The 22,060-nt window shown below is 40.1% G+C and overlaps 1 protein-coding gene across 1 annotated transcript in view; it reads left to right on the plus strand.

Moving 5' to 3' along the window:
- Window positions 1-22,060, plus strand: part of MYPN (myopalladin) — a 2,267,856-nt gene that overhangs the window by 126,265 nt on the left and 2,119,531 nt on the right. The window lies entirely within an intron of this gene.

Genomic DNA, 22,060 nt, shown 5'->3' on the forward strand with positions numbered 1-22,060 from the left:
GCCTGCTGGAGGTAGACAATTAGGTGGGAAATGCTAAAGATGATCAACATCAATGAGCTCAGCCTAAACGCTATTAAGGAAGAACTAAAATCCATCCACCTTATGGTGATACCACATTGGTATGAGTTGGACTTGATGACCGTGATGAAGGGTGGGGTCTGTCCCAAGATCAGTGCATCCTGCTGTACTTTTATCCCTTTTAATGACTTGGGCAATGGGATATTAGCTCTTGCCATCCATGCATTGCATCGTCTACAAGCCAACATAAAGAAGGAGGGAGGTGCCCCTAAGCAGGACTGCTTTGTTTATTTTTTCCTGGCTCCACCGGTGGATGAGCAGACTGTGCAATTCATTGCTATTGATTGTCATTTATGTGCTGTATTTGTGTGGTTTCCCATAAGTGGCGCTTCCTGTTGTAAAAACGCAGTCCTTAAAATAGGTAGGATACAAGTAACTAGGGAATTAGTAATAGACCCAACAGAAACAAAGCAAACCTTGAATATTGTGACTGTAATGAAGTATGGGACAAATGACATAGTTGAAAATTCAACTAGAGGGGGAAATGTTAATATTGAAAAATACGATGTCGATATACACCATGATGTATATGTACGTATAGTAACGAACTTGCATCACTGTTCTTGTATTCACCCAATGTGACCTCCCCCTCAACCCTGTGTCGGAAATATGTGGTCAGGTAGGTCCTGCGACCTAGGCCTTTACAAACTGATTGACAGATCACAGGTGGGGGGACACATAACCTTTAGACAAACGTGCGGACAGGGAAACCCATATCGATCCCACAGATAGGTAGCAACACCTCAATGGTCTCAGGAGAATGACCCCAATAAAACACGTTTGGCTGGAGGGGCGTGGTTTCCCCAAAACGCCATAACGTCAGATGCCACTCTAAGTTAGGAGCATACAGCTAAGCAGAACACAGCCTGCACACTACACGCAGTGATCATGTGCTCCCCATGCCCAGTATATGGACACATACCCACTGGCCCCACATTGTTTTCATGCAAGGTCCAGACCCACCATAGCTTCTTATCAAATGACCAGATTTATGGCCCCTGACTAGACCCAGATTTCCAAAGGAATGCACAAATGACTTTATGATGCTTCATGTAATGTATAAAATGATGGCCAAAACCTATGTGCTTTGAGATAGTCTTCAGAACTCGACCCTGTTGCATATTCCCCGGCCGGTACATTTAAACCAATAGTTCCTGTTTTGCCATACGCCTCTGGCCTTTAATTTTTTCAAGGTAAATTGAATTCACATTGAGCAACACCCTTTTTCACATCTTTGTTGTCTTTTGTGATATCTGTGTCTATCTGCGGTCTATCCTCAACAGTTTCTTCTGGTAATGTCAGCATCTGTAAGAACTGTTTTATCGCCTCCTCACTATGAAGGTTTTCTGTTTCATAAAATCTTTCGTACTACCAGCCAAATGCCTTTACTATATCTAGGTCTGTTTCTCTTAATTCGCCCGCTTCTTCTACGACTACCCTCAATCACCTGCATTCTTCCTGTCTTTTATTTATATGGTCAACAGCTATCTCACCTTATCTCCTACCTCATAAAGTCTGTATTGTGTTCCCTGATATGTTCCCGTACAGGCGTTTGCAGCATATCCTGATAATATAATTAGAGTACTTACTTCCAGCTGCTTCAGTCTTTCATGGGTCTGATTGACTATCACTAATTCTTCTAATTCCCTGATCATGGACTCCATTTCTTTAATTGGTCCTAACTTACATCTGTTTTCTTGAGCTATTGTGTTCCGTATTTTGTCCCATAGCACAGTTTTGGATATATGTCAGATCAAACAAAAGCCATTACAACACGTGGCTTTACAATGCTGTTTTTACAATGAAAATGCCATTATAACAAAAGCCTTTTACAACAATTCTTTTTATAATAGATATGCCTTTGCCATGAAAATGATATATTACCTACTGGCAGTTGCCAGTAGGCAGTTATAGTTAGGAACTAGTTTCGATAGGAAGAGGGTTTTTTCATTTGCCAATAACTTTGGTGTCATTTGATGAATCATCACAACATTTTCTAAACTAGTTTGATGCTCTATTTAGCTGCTGTCTTAAAATTTTAAGGATGATTTCTCAAGTGGGGCCCAAGAAAAAGGGGGGGGGGGGTCCCAAAGCATATTTTCCTCATGTTATTTTCCTATAGCCCGAACTGCTGAATGGAATTGCACCAAATTTGGTAGGAAGGTAGATGTTGGCCCAGGAAAGTGCCTTTTAATGATCTGGTCTAAATCTGTTCAGAAGTTGCAAAGTTATTAAAATTAATTGTAATTTGCATAAATAGGGGCGCTGAGAATCCATGACTCTGGCGCAGGGCTACACGGACCCACGCGGAGGGAGGTGGTGGGTTCTGACTGGCTGTCTGCAAGCTGTGGAAAATGTTGCTGCAGCCATTACGTGAAGCGATCCAGTCTTGGGGTATTGTTTAAAGGGCATACAAACATAGAAAAGGGGTCAGGATAGGAGTACCTTGACCCCATGGGTGTATGTTAGGGGTATTATGGAGATCTCTTTTGCATTTTAAAATGGTGAGAATTTTTTTTCAGGTCTGCAGCATAGCAGCTCCATTGTGGCACTCAGTGTGGCCCCATGTAACATCGTGCCGGAGTCGTACACACCACCAGAATAAAATAAAAAATAAAAACACTCACACATCCATTCAAAGAACCACTGAAACAGTCACTTACTCATTCAGAGACCCACTCCCAGACTCCTACAGCTACTCACCAACCTACTCAGACACTCAGTCACACATAGACTCACTCACAAACTTACACTCCCACTCACAGGCCCACTGAGAAACTCATGCACCCAGTTATAGACACACTCAATAACTCATGCACCCATTGATGGGCCCACTCAGACAGCCAAACAACCACTCAAGACCAATTTAGACACTGATATACACACTCACAGACCTACTCAGTGACTCATTCATTCGGTCCTCACACACATTGAAGACCCATTTAGACACTTGCCCACCTACTCACATGCCCATTCTGAGAGATGTACACATTCACTCACAGCCTCACTCAGACAGCCATACACTTACTGAGGGCCCATTTAGACAACTCACACGCCCACTCATGGAGTTAAGCATGCACTCACAGACTCAGTTAGACAACCATACATCCGCGTACAGATGCACTAATACAGCCATACACCCATTCAGGACCCACTCAGCCATTCAGACACCCAGTCATAGCCCTACTTAGACACTCATTCACCCACTTGTATACCTACTCAGAGACTCATGTACCCACTCAGAGACCCACTAAGACTCATGCACCAATTCACAGACCCACTTAGAGACTCATGCACCCACTGACCCACTCAGACAGACATACACCCACTGAAGACCCATTAAGATACATAGACTCACTCAGAAGCCCACTCAGAGACTTATGCACCCACTCAGAGAGTTATGAACACACTAACAGGCCCACTCAGAGACTCATGATCCTACTCACAGACTAACTCAGGCACTTATACAGCCACTCAGACCCACTGAGATACTGACACACCCAGTCACAGATCCACTCAGACACAGATGGACCCAGTGAGAGACCTACACAGACACTCATGCACCTACTCACAGAATCACTCAGAGACTTGTGTATTCACTCACAGAGCCACTCAGACATATGCACCCACTTGCACAAAGAGTTAGATACTTGCAATACTACTTACAAAATGATTGTGCCAGATAGAGATGTAAAATGAATGTTACAAAACTAACGTGCTTCTGTGCCTTAAATTCGTACTTTTGCTTCACAGATTCTCAACGGGGTCGTAACTCCGTAAATGTCTTTTTTTTTTCAAAAAAGGGTTTAAAATCATTATCATTTAGTATTGGGCAACAAGGTGGCTCTGAAGAGAGCCTTTGTATTCATTGAAAGTATGTCACAGCTACACATAGGACCTGATGCACAGTTTCACGTTGTTGAGAAACACCCTGTAGCCTTCATCTGTAAAGTAAACTCCAACACTTCTATAGAGTCCTTGCATATCAAAACACAGGTTTTTGTTGTAGATAGAGCCCATGCTATGGTCTCTGAGGAATGCAGAAACAACTTTATTAACAGGTTTACTGGCTTTGTCAATTTGTGGATAGATTGATTTGACCACTTCAATTTTTGCCTTTGTCATATGTTGGAGTACACTAAGACAGTGCGAGGCAAAGTGTCAATAATTGACCAAAGATCTCTTTCATTGCAATTTCCAAGCCAGCTCCAGTAACAGTGCCTAGGTCATTGCCAGCCCGGTACACTATTAACAGGTCTGGATGTTGGCAGTGTGAAATCTCTCAACCAAAGGCAGCAATTAGTACCATTTCAAACCTCTCTGACCAAACCATGTAATATCCACATTCACCAAACCCAAGACATTGTCAATGCCACTTTTTCTTGCTACTCTCAAGCCCAGAAGACATAGCTGTGACCTACAATCCACACTCTAACCATTTTCAAAGAAGGAACAGAAGTAATCAGGAGAAGGCTGCAGCTGAATGTCAGAGTTAGTAGATTGAAAAGCAGTTAAAATGAAGGAATATATGATTGGGTGATGTTTTAATTTGAAAAATAAGAATAGGTTGAGTTTTTATTAGATATTTGAGTATATCTGTGATTGCCTTCGTTTTAAATGTGTCACAAGTTGTGCTACTGTGGATAAGCTTACATTTACAAGCATTCAACCACACCTGCAAGTGTGCAATTGGAAGCTTATAAGGTGTGGTTGAAAAGTGTATGAAGATTTGACTTACTATTTCAAAACAGGTTGCTATGAAAACTGAAGCACACCAGTGTGGGGGAAGGGTTCCAAATAGGATGTGTATTGATTTTTAAAAGTATAATACTTCAGAGCTATCTTATACTTGACTACAAAGACATTTTCTAATTTACTGCTCTGGTTACAACACATATGTGATATAAAAAATGCAGTAATATTTTTTTATGCGACTCCATTGCGGAGTTACACGGGGGACTGCCCTGGGTGCCGTGATGGAGTCTCGACTCCATCCACAGGCACTACTAGATTGGGCTTTGTATAAGTAAGCTAATAAAGGGTTAAACAGAGTGACCAATGAAAAGTAGCATAACAATAGGAAAGAATGAACACAATGTTTTTATTTGCTGAGCATATGAATATCAGGGGAAAAAGAGAGGGAAAAAGGCCCATTACTGGTTCTTTGTTCCAGAGAGATATACTACTTATTTACAGTGGGAAGAAATTTGAAGTGAAACAGTGATAATATGTAAGAAGAATCGACTAAGCAAATTAATAGGCATGTTAATAATAATGAGTTGAGACTACGTATATATATATTCACTGAAAAAAACATTGGTTATAGACCATATATAGTTAGGGATTAGCATTTACAAAACCATAATTTACTCGCACAAAACCATAGAAATTCGCATATATAGTTAGTTGCAATAACTATATATCGCGCACCCGCAATCCACTGCTGATGATGTCACATATTACATCATTCATGACATGGTCAGTGACATCACTGATGACATCATCCAGTGACTGTATGTTTCTGTAAAGTTAAATTATGTCTTACATATTGAAGAATGAGTTGATGTATAAGTGTCTGGATGAAGGATTTAGTAGGTGCATGACTGACTGTATGAGAGAATGATTAAATGTGTCTCACTGAGTGCATGGGTTAGTGACTAAACTGTCTTAATTTGTGCATCATTATGTCTGTTGTTATGTAAACTGCTGCATGTGTTGATCAGTAGCTATATGAGTAACTATATGGGTTATTGATTGGTTGCCCAGGTATTTGTATGGGAGACTGAGTATGTGTGTGGGTGGCTGGGAGGTGTATGACTCTGTGCATAGATGTGTGAGCAGTTGATTCACTAGATGTATGGGTTCAAAAGTGCAGGTGGAAACAGCTGTATGGGCAGTTGACTGTGTGCATGAGTGTATTGGTGAATGAATGGATATCTCAGTGCTACATGTCAAAGTAAGTACATATGTAAAACACAGTCCATGTGAGAGTTGACATATATAAATAACTGTGCATAAGAACAAGTGAATGTGTGAGTGGCTGTATGGATCATTGTGAACTTGTATCAGGGATTGTATAAGAGAGTAAATATGTGTTAGTATATGTTTTAATAAGTAAGGTGTGTATAACTGTATAGTTGAGGGAATGGAGGTGTGATTGATTCTTTGCATGACTGACTAGGTGTGTGAGTAACTCCATGGATGAGTGACAGTCTGTGAGTGTCTGTTTACACTGATTGTATCTAAGGTTATATTAGAGTCTGAAGAGGTTCATCGTATTATCACATGAATTATATCATCAGTGATGTGATCAGTAATGTCAAATGAGATGTTATCAGTGATGTCATCAATGATGTCATTTGAGATGTCATCAGTGATGTCATTTGAGATGTCATCAGTGATGTCATTTGAGATGTCATCAGTGATGTCATCAGTGATGTCATTTGAGATGTCATCAGTGATGTCATTTGAGATGTCATCAGTGAAGTCATCAGTGATGTCACTGACCATGTCATGAATGATGTAATATGTGACATCATCAGCAGTGGATTGCGGGTGCGCGATATATAGTTATTGCAACTAACTATATATGCTAATTTCTATGGTTTTGTGCGAGGAAATTATGGTTTTGTAAATGCTAATCCCTAACTATATATGGTCTATAACCAATGGTTTTTTCAGTGAATTTTCTTGGTTTTGTAAATGCTAATCCCTAACTATATATGGTCTATAACCTATGGTTTTTTCAGTGAATTTCATTGGTTTTTTAAAAGCTAATATCTATAGCTGTAACATATATTCTTATTCTAATTCACAAATATATTTTATATATATTTGTATTATATTTTTTTAATTCAATTTATATTATAGTTTAAATTATTTTTTCTTGTTTCGCTGCCGGTCCGCGAACCGGTAAAAGTTCCGTTAGTGCAAATACCGCATTAGAAAGGCACATCATGATGCGTCCCGTAAACGCAACATATCGCGTTACTACGTAATGCCCCTTATGACGTGCTGCGTTAGCGCACCCGGAAGCGTTCTGGAACGCGAACCAAGGCGCGAAACGTAAAGCCGAATCGATCCGAGGCGCGGCGCGGAACGCGGAACATAAGCACAACAGGTCATGTGACTAGTTCTTAAAACTTTTCGTTGGTTCATTTTACTTTTAGTTTCCTAATGATGGAACGCTTGATCATATGACGTAAAATAAACACTTTTCATTGGTTTAGAACATTTTCTTTTCTCAAATGATGAAAGTCCCACCTTTTTTCCTCACTCCGACTTTCATTTTTATGAGAGAAAGACCTGTTTTTGTTTGCTAAGACATGGCATTTGTATTAGCTGCAGCTGGTGGATCTCCACCACCTCCACCACCACCAAAGAAGAGAGGACCGACTAGCCAGGTCATCTTCGACCAGGAAGAAGAAGAAGAGGAAGACGAGGAACAGGAGCAAGGGACAAGTGGCTTTCTGAAAGAAATGCCAAGAACGTCCCATGTGAAAGTGAATTTTATCTGGCAATTTTTTTCTTTTCCTTCTCATGAAAAGAAAGTTAATGCCAGGTACGTTACCTGCCTCATCTGCAAAAAAAAACTCTCGAGAGGGACCGAAAAAAAATATAGCTATGGTAATCATACCATGCATCGGCACATGGAGAGTTGGCACCCTCTTAATTATTCTAAAGCACAACTTCGAGATTTGGTGGATAACCCCCGACCGGCAAAAACATCCACCAATGACTTAGCAATAAGTGAGTCAGAGGCAAGGGAAACGGTCCCAAATCTGCAAAAGAACTTTGGGCAGATGAGATTGACTTGTGTAGCATGTGGAAAATTAATTTCATGCGGAGAGATGAGTATTACTTTAATAAATAGATCATATGAAAATCATCAATGTCCAAAACGTCCTAGAAAGTAAATTTTTTTTTTGTTGCTACTGTTGAGCCCTTTGAAGCAAATCAGTTTTTGTTTCCCCTTCCTCAAAAAAAAACACAAAAAAAATATAAAACATCAAAAATAATAAAAAAAAGTTATTTTCAGAACTACCTTCCCTTTTAAAAAAAATTGCTAGAATGTTTAGCACTCTAGCATCCTCTATTTCTTTTGGTACGCTTCCCGGTTAGTGTCCGGGTACGCAAACCGGGAGCGAACTAAAAAAAATATTTTTAAAAAAAAGACGAGTTAATAAACAGAGAGTAATGTGAAAAGAAAGACAAATAGAGGGAGTAACACACAGTTACTGTTGAAAGAGGGACTGATAAAAGAAGTGAAAAGAGTGGTATAAATAAGTAATAGAAAAAGAAATGAAGGAAGTAGCAAAGACAGGAAACTAAGGGTTATAAAAAAGAAGCAGAGGAACTAATAAAAGTTAAATCTGATAGACATGTAACGTAAAGAGTACTAAACGCTTACCTTATAATTGTCATTACCGTACTGTATTATCATTTTTATACTTTTAATCTGTGTAAGAAAGAACAAAAAAATTTAAATTAATACAAGGTGGTAAAAAAAGAGTGAGCATGAGACAAAATGAATGTTAAATGTTAAATGTGGTATACTAGTAAAGCGCACAGCTGCCCCAGCAAACAGGCGTCCCGGCGCTGTATACCGCTGGGGAACCCATCCTGGCTTTCCCTGTGAGATGGTCCCTCCTGGGCATCCCCAAGGTGAAGCCAGGCATCCCCGGCGCTGATGGGGCCGTTAGTAGAGATTAAGCAAGCTATTGCCCAGAGTTGCTGAGTGGGACCCATGGTTGGAGTAGGCACCGAGGCGAGAATTATCGAGTCCGCTGACCATGGCCCAAGATCCTGCCGCGTCAGGAATCGAACCCTGGTCCCGGGCCGACCTCTGCTTCTGGGTCTGCCGCCTCTAACCAGTGAGCCACACCAATCCATATACATATTAGAAATCACAATTCAAAGTAGAAAATTAATTAAACATATTTATTGGTTTATTTTTGCTGTTATCAGAAAATATCAAATTTCACTGAAAACAGTGAGTTGAAGGTATTCATCATATAACAGCGGGGAAAAAAGAACACAATCAAAATGATTGTGTTTAAAAAACCCAAATAATATAAATAAGCAGAAATAGGAACTTCTCCAAAGTAACTTACTTTCTATGACGTCAAAGGATATCCTATGAACAGCTTATACTCTGTTGTGCTGTTACTATTTTCTGCCCGCCCCTTTCTGAAAGATAAACTCAATTGTTTTAAGAAAACTGAGACATACAAAGCAATTTGAAACAGCACACTAAGTTACAGCAACACCTAGAATCATTATAGTCCAATTACCTACCCTAAATTCTGACTTCAAAAATCAAGTCAAAAGGCAACATTGCTTCATACTCAATTAGTAATGTTTGCTGAAAGACTAGCCATTTTTAAATTTTTAAATAAGCTGTGTAATATCCAGATGTTGTCAAAGAACCAGCATATTATATAATAGCTGCAGTTGCAAATGTTCTTCCTGAAATCGATGACTGTGTAGCCAAAACATTTTTAATTAGACTGGACAACTTATTTTCTTCCAGTTTATGTAGTTGAAATTGTAAAATGACATTTCATCCATAAGTTTCCATAAATAATGTGGACAGCATTGCAGACTTACATTTCCTCTACTCCTTATTTTGATATGCTGCTTGACTTTGCTTATAAAAACAGTTTTCGCTCTGTACTACAATTATCCACAAGGCCATATAGAGTAGGAGCCATTAGAACATCTTGAAATTCCTCTGAACAAATCCCAAGCTTCCTTTCCTAAAGTTTTGGTTGTAAGAACACCAGGTAAGAATTTTGAAGGTGGAAAGGCAATCTTTTTTTGAAAGTTAAAACAGAATCATTGCAGAATGACCAACCGTTTCCAGAATTCAAATAAGCTGTATAATGTCTTGAATTAGTTGAAGGACCGTTATGATATATAATTGCAGTAGTTATAAAAGTCCTTCCTGATATTGACAACTGCGAAGCCACAAAATTATTAATTAAAGTTGTCAATTTAGTTCCATCAGGCCTACATCGTTGGAACATTAAAATGACATACTGGCCATAACTACGTAAAATTAACGTGGACAGCATTCCAGACTTACATTGGCTGCACTCCATATTTTGATCGGCTGCCTTTACTAGCTTATTGAAGGATACTGATTTACTGTCAGGCAAAGTTAAATATATAAATCTTTCTGAGTCTACACTAGTAGTACTTGATAGCCTACAGTTCTCGCAGTCATGCTGCCATTGATAAGAAAGGCCAAATAGATAATCTACATCTACACCCTCATCTTGCAATACATCAAGCATATACATTAAAAACTCCTGACAATCCTGCTGAATATTTTCAGAGAATTCTGTTTGACCTGAACATTCGTCTAATAGAAAACGAATTTCAGACACACTTTCTACTCTCGTTCTATCAGCACTACATTTCTCTAACACAGAATTCAACAAACAGCATAAACTTTGTTCCGAATTGATCACAATCTGTTCTTTGAAAGTCTCTAGTGAAAAGAGAACATTAACAACTACATTAGCATAGCAGTTGACACCAGAACTATTTTCAAATTTAAAACCAACAAAATTTTCAACAGAATTCATTTTATTCCTGCTTACAATTTTGGGTTCATCGACTTTTGGTCTTTTTGCTACAACATCCCTACTATTACTGATATTTCTTCGTTTCCGGCCTACCACACGTTTCTCAATCAAAGGATATTGAGGCAAATGTGGCGCATACTCTCTTCTTAACCTATTGTATTCCTTAACACAATCTAGGTCCGCACAAATGTTTGTGACATCACAGTCAATCAAGTACAAACCCGATAAAGTTCTGACTCGTGACAATGCTACATAAGCCATACCCTCTTTGAATACAGAACTGCCAATATTCACTAAAGCAGTGTCCACACTTAAACCTTGCGATTTATGAATTGTCACCGCATATGCCAAGCAAACAGGAAACTGCTTACGGCGAACACATAAGTCTTTAACAAGCAAAAACCTAGCAGAGCAACAACCAATTAGCTGTACTTCCTCAATGCCATCAAATTTAATTTTTAAAAATTCAATTCCATCTCTATTTCTGTATTTCTCAAAATCAGCAACATTACCCATTGATCCATTTACCAGACCTCTTTCAACATGTAAATTCCTTCTCAAAATGATTCGGCAATTTAAGCACACATTCAAAGTCTTTTCAAAACCTGCAGTTTTAGATATAGTCTTCTCTAATGAATCCAATTTAGATTTCAAATTCTCTGACAAAATAATTGTTGCTCCCATATGCTCTATTTTGTCAATAGCTTCCAGTTTCACAATCTCTTGTTTTTCTAAATTCAACATTTTGTTGTTGAAGATGGAACATTCTGCAAGAGTTGGCATCAAACATATTCCAGATTTCTTCACAGTAATTTTCTGAAAAATATCCTCTGGCAAAACGTCTTCTTCTGGATATACATTTGACAGTAAGCGTGCATGTAAACACTTTCCCGATTCTAATATCTTGTAGAATATTCTTGTAATCTTTGTCCTTCGCCTGACGCATATTTTCACGCAGCTCAGCATAACTGAAGTTTAACCATATGTTAACGTTGCCAATGCTCCCTAGGCACTTCTTGGTATCTTCATGTGTAAGCAGTTTAAACACTGGTTGTCCTTTCACTGGTGTCAGCTGCAGAAGATCACCAAAAACAATGATGTGTTTGCCACCGAATAACACATCATACTCTGTTTTAATAACTTCCTGCATTCTTAAATGCACAAAAGCAAGCATGACATTGGAAACCATGCTTACTTCGTCAATGATAAGAAGTTTCATCTTCTTCAGGACTCTAGATACTTCACAACAAGCATCTCCAGATAACTTGTGGTATTGTAATTTGTTATCATGCTCCACTGGCAGCATCAGTAACCGATGCAAAGTAATCCCTTTAATGTTATGAGCTGCCAGTCCAGTTGGAGCGGTCACAACACAAGACAGCGATGAATCAGTCCTTTTCTGCAGATAACATGAAATTGCTTTAATAAGGAAACTTTTTCCAGTTCCTGCTTCTCCACTCACGTACAGTTGGACAGGCTTCAACGACGTACATGAGCACTCTTCCTTCTCATGACTTAATCCATGCTCAATTTGGTTGGTAACTTCGACATATATTTTCCTCTGCTCAACGTTAAGTTGTCTTTCCAATTCTTCTAAGTTAACCGCATCCTTCTGAGCATGTGCCATGGCTCTTTCCACTTCAATCATGGCAGTGGCAGCTTCATTTTCAATAACTGGTTCTCCTAGTGGATCCTGACTCAATGAAACAGAACTCTGACAGTCCTGAGAACTGTCTCTAGCAATCTCGGCTGCAATTGTTGCTTCCTGCTCAATTTCTGCATTCAACATTTGTAGATATTTTGGAAAAACAGGACATTCTATGGACTCCTTGGCTGCATTGAAAGAGTCTTCGTAACAGAGGAAATCCCCAAACAGTTCCTCTTCTGCACGCCAAGGCTTGAAAAGTTGCAAAAGAGCTAAATAGAAAAACTCTTTTCTTTCGGGAGATTCGCAATCCAATTTTCGATGATTTATCAATTGACATTTTTTTTTGCTTGACCAGACATCCCTCACTTCCAATTACAGCATACACTCCTTTATCAATATCTTCTTTGATGTTCCTCTTGAAAACGTAATTTTGAAGAACTTCATACAGACAAGCATTCTCCAGGTGACTGCTTCTATTTGGATAATATGTATCCAACATGTTGCTCTTCAAAATATCTGTACTGTTTGGCTCCTTCTCCGCCAAATACTCAATTTCCCGTACAAGTTTCAGAACTCGATTACGCGTTGCAGCAAGACCAAGACTCGCCCAAATGATACTCCTAGATTTGGCATAGAGACTTGCTGAAGATAACCGGTCAGAACATTCGTATGCTCCGATTTCTCGATGCGACAACATCTTCAGACTGAAACTGTACAACTTCTTACTGAGGCTCTTTTCATGGGAAATATCCTCCCACATATCCTTCAGTTCTGTCTTTTCTTTTTTGGTGATGTAAGATGTCACATACCGAGCCACAGCCATACAGTTGTCAGCCACAAACTGTATATCCATGTTAGCATTCCACATGGACAAAATCACTGGGTTGTAGTCGTTGATGTACTTGGACTCTTCGTTTCTTTTCAAATTGTATGTGTTTTTGGGTGATTTCCTCGTCACATTATGTCGCAGCGATGACATCAAATTGTTAACTCTTCCTTTTGATAACACCGACCGTGGAAATGCAAAACGACATTTGGTGTAGTATTTGTCCTTGTTTCTGAATTTACGACGACAGTACTTTCCACAACGATGGCTTTGAAACCGTAAAACTTGTTCTCTTAGACTTTTGTCTTCGTTTGTCTTTGGAACAGCACATGTAGCATACTGTTCTATGAAACTCATCACTAAGTCATCCGGATCTGTTCCAAATTTGGGTGCATCTTTGATCCATAGCAGCATATGTATATGAGGAGCACCTCTTGCTTGATACTCCTTTCTCCAGAAGAAATCCAACACCTCTCCAAGAGGTGGATTTTTCTTGTTCGTGATGAAAGACATCATAGCTTCAAATCTATGATTGAAGCACCTGCATACATTCACAGAATCCAAAGAGCACAGTTCTCCGGGTGTCTTGAATTCAATATTTTCAATGTTTCCATTTACCTCTCGTAGAAATTCAAGTAAGTCTTCCCAGCCATACTCAGCACAGCTGAGAGTGAGGAACCATGTGGGAGTTCCTAAGTTCCTCAGCATACATTTTAAGTCACCATGACGGCGGTACCAATACTAATTAGAACCACGCTGACAAGCCATGAGATTAATCAGGTGAGAATCCAAAATACTGTCTTGCACATTGACTTTATCCATAAAGTCCCTTGCCGAGATATTTCGCAGTTGTACACCACTTTTCAAGATGTGGTTCACTGCATAAGACAATCCAGAGAGATCACTTTCAAACAATAGATGAAATAAATAGGGAATGCATTGTCGAAACCTAGGATCTTCTGTATACAATCGTAAAGTCCGGTATTCTGAAGCAGGAATTTGAACAGGTCGCTCATCATATCGTCCTCCTCGACCTGTGGGAAATAGCTGTGGGAAACACCGAACTTCCAAACTTTCCTCCCAAACACTAATGGGACTCCCTTTGGCTTGTTTCATTTGAAACAACTCAATAGCATTCCCCATGACTTCATTGGAATGCAAAGGATGAACACTATAATGTTCATATATTTCTTCCTTTTTAGAGGCTTCAACTTTCTCAATTTGACCAGGACACAAATTGCTGTCCTCTTCTTCACTTACTTCCTTTACTGCAACACATACATTCTTGTAGTACTTATTATTTTTTATCAAATACAATGTTGCCTTTTTGACTTTCCTAACATCCACTAAATCTTGCCAGATTTTCTTACTCTTTGTCGGAACACCATTAACTATGATAACCAGAGGTTCCTCTTCCACTTTCTCTACTCCAATTGTATTAATGTTTTTCTTCAAATCCAAAGGCAAATAAACAACCCTTCCCTTTAATCCTCTCTGTAAATCTGATGGAGGCAACTTCCCTGTCTTTGGCTCCATTCGTACAATAGCCTGGAAGGGATGGACACTTTGAATCAAAATAGATTCATAAGTATTTAAATCCTTCAATTCATAAGGAATGTCATCTAATTCCAGATTATTGTAAACCGCTCTAGCAGGCATCTGGTTTTGGTTTAATTTGTTATAGCAATAAGTACACATACGTTGGTCCACTCCCAAATCAAAACAATTTTCTACCATCAAGTATGTGGCAAAATCCTTCCATTCACTATTGTTTTCCATATCACTCTTTGCATATATATCCACTAACTTAGTCTGATTCTTATAATAAGTCCGTCGACAACACACACAAGTGAAATTAGGCCTCTCACTTGATTTCACCATAAACGTGGAAATGTCCTTGTGAAACTTATCTGTACTGAAAATCTGTTCACTGTCTTCCACATTACCTTCTTCTAGTGGTTCAATATCAACATTGTTCTCTTTACCAGCAAAGTAACAGAACTCAATTTCTTGACAAATATTCTTCACATCTACTTCAGAACCATGCAAAAGAGCTCTGCTTAATTTTTTAAGCATAATTGCTGGACTCTTAGCATAATAAAACATTCTAACTAATTTCCTCACTTTATTATGATGCACTGCTAGCATCCTGAAATGATGAAATACACTCTGGCATACTCTCCTAGAAAGACAAGCCAGTGAATGACCACGCAAACCTGTCACTTGTCTCACTCTGCAAGGATCTAATTCTTGCAACAACTTTATTTTTTGCTTTACACTTTTCTTATGAAATGTCCGTATAAAATCACAAAGCAAATTGATGGAATCCTGTCGCACACTGCAAATAGAACTACACTTCCAGGTGTACACTGGTCCCTTAGGACGTCTCCCTAAAACCTCATCACTTAGCGCCTCTTCTGCATCTGCAGACACAAGTATTTCTTTTTCAACCGGATGACCATCTTTTACCTCATATGCTCGACCACTGCTGTCAACTGCATGCACCAAAACATTGTCCTGAAAATAACTCTCCTCATTAAAAAATGCCTCACTATTTGAACTATTCATCCATTCTCCTAAGAAAACTTCACAAAAATTACTTCGATTAACTTCTCTCTTCCATCTACTATTAGATTTGAAAACATAGATTACCTTGTTTAGTTTCCTAATTCTATTAATTACCAAAATAAATAACTTTCGCTTAATTTCGAAAGCCTGATCAATAATTTTCTCTACATTTTTCTTTTTCTTATAAAATGACACTTTCTGTTGACCTTTTTTAAATTGTTTTAGCAAATTGACAATTACCCTGTTGCGGAACATTCGCTTACGAATGTCCCTGAATATATTTGCCCTTCTACTGCCATGCACAGAGTTATCTCATGCTCTAGCACAAACTTTTTTGACGGGCCTTTCCTTTCCATTTAAATTGGCTCTCTTTTTCTGGACTAAAACTTGTTCTTTAGTTATACTTTTGTTTCTACAAATGTTTCTAAGGAATGATTTCGTTCTCTTACCCGGTGTTCTCTTCGTCCGTTGAGGTAATTCTAATGTAGAGGACTGCTGCAAAATGTTAGTTAACTGCTGCCTTTGACGTTTCGTAGCCTTTCGAATTCTATCCTTAGACGGCATTGTCTAATTTCCAAATAATCTGCAGTTGAATCTGTGGTGAAATATAATAAAAAATGTTATTAACCACTATTACCGAACAGTAAATCAATAACAGTAAGAATTAGATTCAACAATGCTATAAAAATAAATAAAATAAAAGAATTCACAAAGGTGCAGGGGGTATCACTTTGACACCCTCTGGCACCCTCAAAACAGGCACAGGTGCCATGTGGCAGGCAAACCAGCCCTAAGGGCAGGTCTGCCTTTCACATGACATAGGTGTGCAAGCACACATGTGCATGCACACCGGAATCGGAATTTTACCATGAAGTTTGATTTCATGCTAAAATACCGATTCGTTAAGGCCTTTGGGACTCAGAAGACTCCCCCCTACATAGCAAATTTACAGAATCGGTAAAATTACCGATTCGGTATTTTACCGAACCAATCATTTTTCCGATTCAGTAAATGTAGATTTACCTACATGTGGCCTTGGATTTAGGCCCCTACATACCGATTGGCCATTTACCGGTCGGAAACGGTCGAAATCGGCCGTAACCGGTCGGTAAATGGCCTGAAACGACCACCTACATCGGGTCCTAAGTGTGCATGCATTTGATTTCAAACAAAGTTTTTAAACATTTTATGTAAAACAATAATACACCTACATTCATGGGGAACAGACTTAAAATGCCCTAATACACATGAAAACGTATTTTTAAGGAACTTGCACCTTTTTTACAATAACTTTTAACATGGCTATGTAACTCAAACAATCAAAATGAAAATTTGCCAGGCACACATGGGGGCGTATTCACAAGGGCCTTGCACTACGAGGAAAGTGACTTCAAATGACCAGACACACATGGGGACATATTTACAAGGCCCTTGAACCCGGGGGGAAGTGACTTGAAATTGCTAAGCACACATAGGAGGGTATTTACAATGCCCGTGCAACACTTATGCATCATTCTCTTTTAACATGGCTATGTAACTCAAACAAATAATCATTCCTATGGGCTTTGAAGCCCATAGGAATGATTAGGCATTACCGATTTGGTATTTACCGAATCGGTAATTAAAGAATTCACAAGGGTGCAGGGGGTATCACTTTGACACCCTCTGGCATCCTCAAAACAGGCACAGGTGCCATGTGGCAGGCACACCTGCCCTAAGGGCAGGTCTGGCTTTCACATACCATAGGTGTGCATGCACACATGTGCATGCACACCGAAATCGGTATTTTACCATGAAGATTGATTTCATGCTAAAATACCGATTCGTTAAGGCCTTTGGGACTCAGAAGAGTCCCCCCTACATAGCAAATTTACAGAATCGGTAAAATTACCGATTCAGTATTTTACCGAACCAATAATTTTTCCGATTCTGTAAATGTACATTTACCTACATGTGGCCTTGGATTTAGGCCCCTACATACCGATTGGCCATTTACCGGTCGGAAACGGTCGAAATCGGCCGTAACCGGTCGGTAAATGGCCTGAAACGACCACCTACATCGGGCCCTAAGAGTGCATGCATTTTAATTTCAAAAAAAGTTTTTAAACCTTTTATGTAAAACAATAATACACCTACATTCATGGGGAACAGACTTAAAATGCCCTAATACACATGAAAACGTATTTTAAAGGAACTTGCACCTTTTTTTCAATAACTTTTAACATGGCTATGTAACTCAAGCAATCAAAATGAAAATTTGCCAGGCACACATGGGGGCGTATTTACAAGGGCCTTGCACTACGAGGAAAGTGACTTCAAATGACCAGACACACATGGGGACGTATTTACAAGGCCCTTGAACCCGGGGGAAGTGACTTGAAATTGCTAAGCACGCATAGGAGAGTATCTACAATGCCCCTGCAACACTTATGCATCATTTTTTACATGTACACCGTAACATTAACAACACAATTGCATCATATATCTGTTCCGCAAAAGCAACGCATTGCAGGAGTCACATCATTTTACCATCAAAAACAATTTCACCGATTCTGTAAATGTAGATTTACCTACATGTGGCCCTGGATTTAGACCCCTACATACCGATTCGCCATTTACAGGTCGGAAACGACAGAAATCGGCCGTAACCGGTCGGTAAATGGCCTGAAACGACCACCTACATCGGGCCCTAAGTGTGCATGCATTTGATTTCAAACAGTTTTAAAACCTTTTATGTAAAACAATAATACACCTACATTCATGGGGAACAGACTTAAAATGCCCTAATACACATGAAAACGTTTTTTTAAGGAACTTGCACCTTTTTTTCAATAACTTTTAACATGGCTATGTAACTCAAACAATCAAAATGAAAATTTGCCAGGCACACATGGGGGCGTATTTACAAGGGCCTTGCATTACGAGGAAAGTGACTTCAAATGACCAGACACACATGGGGACGTATTTACAAGGCCCTTGAACCCAGGGAAAGTGACTTGAAATTGCTAAGCACACATAGGAGGGTATTTACAATGCCCGTGCAACACTTATGCATCATTTTCTTTTAACATGGCTATGTAACTCAAACAATTAATCATTCCTATGGGCTTTGAAGCCCATAGGAATGATTAGGCATTACCGATTCGGTATTTACCGAATCGGTAATTAAAGAATTCACAAGGGTGCAGGGGGTATCACTTTGACACCCTCTGGCACCCTCAAAACAGGCACAGGTGCCATGTGGCAGGCATACCTGCCCTAAGGGCAGGTCTGCCTTTCACATGACATAGGTGTGCATGCACACATGTGCATGCACACCGGAATCAGTATTTTACCATGAAGTTTGATTTCATGCTAAAATACCGATTCGTTAAGGCCTTTGAGACTCAGAAGAGTCCCCCCTACATAGCAAATTTACAGAATCGGTAAAATTACCGATTCGGTATTTTACCGAACCAATAATTTTTCCGATTCTGTAAATGAAGAATGCAAAATCGCCTTTGAAAGCAGAATGCAAACACTTGACGCAAAACATCATTTTAAATACACAGCTGACTGTGGGCTGGGAGGTCTACTCTGAAGCGAGCTCACTTGCCATCTTGCCAGCACGCCAGCACGCAGCTCCAGCCCCTGGGTGGGGAATGCTGTAGGTCTTGCCGCCATCGTCGTCTTTCCAACGCGGCTGGAGACTACAGCTCCCAGCGGGCTTTGCGGGCACTTCCTGTCTCCCGCTGTCTTCGCGCACAGAGGCGCTACAAAGGCCAGACGATCCCTCGGTGGAGCTGGGGTCTACTCTGAAGCGAGCTCACTTGCCATCTTGCCAGCACGCAGCTCCAGCCCCTGGGTGGGGAACGCTGTAGGTCTCGCCGCCATCGTCTTTCCAACGCGGCTGGAGACTACAGCTCCCAGCGGGCTTTGCGGGCACTTCCTGTCTCCCGCTGTCTTCGCGCCCGGAGGTGCTACAAAGGCCAGACGATCCCTTCGCGTTGCGGGACGCGCGCGGGCGATGCCGGGCGGAGCCCGGGCAGAGGGCGGGTCGTCTGTGGCCGTCAGTGGACTACAGTGGACGGGCGGGCCACCCCTCTAACATCGACTTCGTGATAGTGGTGAGATTAAATCATCATCTACCATGGAGCACGCAGATAGAGTTGCTAAACAGGATGATTTTCCATTCCCCCCTCCCACTTTTGAGTCCCTACTTGAAAATGCTCTTAACTTGGTCTCAAATGAAATAGCGGACACTGAAAGAAGAATGTCCATGAGCTGTACCAATAATATTACACAGCCAATATCATTGCCAACTAGCCCAAGAATTCCATTATCGCCAGCTGTAGTAATTACAAACCCGGCATCGGTACCCACACTCCCCGTACCCCTGTCGACAGAAGCCGTTCCAACTATCATAATTGCTTCCCAGGAAGATGCTAATGCTACAGGAACTATGGAAACCAACAACAAACAGGGAGGGGCTAAACGCAAAAGAGGTATCGCCAAACCAAGTGCTAATAAAAGGAAACAACCACTAAATAATAAGAGCCAGCCCACTCTTCAAAGCCTGTGGAATAAACAAAAATCCTCTGGGGCACAAACTATTCATATTGATGAAAAAGACCCAGTGGATGCGGATGAAATCCTGACCACAACCATTGGCAACTCAAGTGGGAATTCTAATACGATATGGTCACAAACCACTTTAATGGGAGACAACTACAATCTTTCTAAACAAAATGGAAATCTTATAGAAACTATAGTTGACACCATTTTTAATCGACTAGAAAAGCAAATGATCAAACAGTTTAACAATATTTTTAAAAGACTTGATAGATTAGAAAACCTGGTTAAAAACGAGGAAGTAAAAAGAAAGGGGACTGTTACTTTGGACCACATTAGAGCTGACCGCTTGCTAAAAGAACTTGAGTCTGTAAGTAACATTCTGTCACAGAAAAAGCAGGAAGCTTCAATTTTACCGGATGGGGCCACCAGTAACCCCGGATCATTAATATCGCCTATTGCACAACCCACAATTCAACCACGACTTGTTAATGGTGGAAAGAACTTGGCAAAATCTAACTTATCTTCCAAAATTGCACCCACGCTCGCACCCCGAAAAGTAGCCCCCCTCGTAACTACTAATGTAAATACCACCAACCACAACAACGGTTCTATCCAACCGACAACAGCTGCAAGGTCAACCGCAGATAACAACAAAGGCACTGGGCAATCTGGGAAAAGCAGGCCTTTTAAGCATCAAGGGCCGGCCCTACATCTGCCGCCGGATGCCTGTCCTTTTGTCCTGGTCCTTGCAGGTGTGCCACCGCTGAGGGAGGAACAGGGGGAATCGTGGGTACAACTACGAAATAAATGTATTGACTGGCTAACCAAGCACAAAGGTGTCGGATATGATTTCTCGAGAGAGATTCTATCGGCTCGCAGGGTGTCTTGGGTTGGGCCTTTATTCAAAGATAAGGAAGGTGACTGCATAGTTCTTAATTTTAAAAATCCTGCTACTGTAAGACATCTAATGAACATAAATAACAATTGCTCTATTTCCACCGTTGCAACCATGTTACCTCTAAGTTATTTTTATAGACCACCGCCAATGCAACCCCGGTTACCTTTAATGCAATTTCAGCCACCCGCCATGCAATATCAGCCACCTCCTATGCATTTTCAGCCAGCTCCATTTCCACTCAAGATGTTCAATAGATTTGCACCTTTTTCGGATTTGGACATGCTAGACTGACCATCAGTGATTAATCCAGCTGAACTATCCTTGGTACCCAATCCTGAACCTCAGGAAGTTCCACAACTTCCATCATGGACTGTAGCCAGTCAAAAATTTTCAAACCAAAGAATGACTGTCCAGGATCCCGAACTATCTCTTGTAAGCTGGAATATCGCGGATCTTAATTCTAAATTGAAAATCAAAGAATGGTCAGATTGGGTTAATGTCAATTGTGACATATTGCTACTACAAGAGACTTGGTGCACAACCACGCCTACAATGGAGGGATTTTGCTGTTATAATCTATTGGCATCCCCCTCACCCATGGGTCGCCCTAGTGGTGGCCTATCTATCTGGACGAAAATAAAAAACGGGGTGCAAACAAAATTGATCCCTACACAGGGCAAATGTTTTATGGCTATGAAATATACTAACAGGATGAAAATATGTATAATTAATTTTTACAATAATGATTTTGTTACCCACCCAAATAGCAATTTTTCGATACTATTTAGTTTTATTGATGAAATTATGGAGGGGCAGAAGCATGGGTCCTTTGATGGTATCTGCATTGGAGGAGATTTTAATGCCCATATGTACCGCAATAGCCTACTATGTAGAAA

The sequence above is a fragment of the Lissotriton vulgaris genome, chromosome 5 (assembly GCF_964263255.1).
Source record: "Lissotriton vulgaris chromosome 5, aLisVul1.2, whole genome shotgun sequence".
In the NCBI taxonomy this organism is placed as follows: domain Eukaryota; kingdom Metazoa; phylum Chordata; class Amphibia; order Caudata; family Salamandridae; genus Lissotriton; species Lissotriton vulgaris.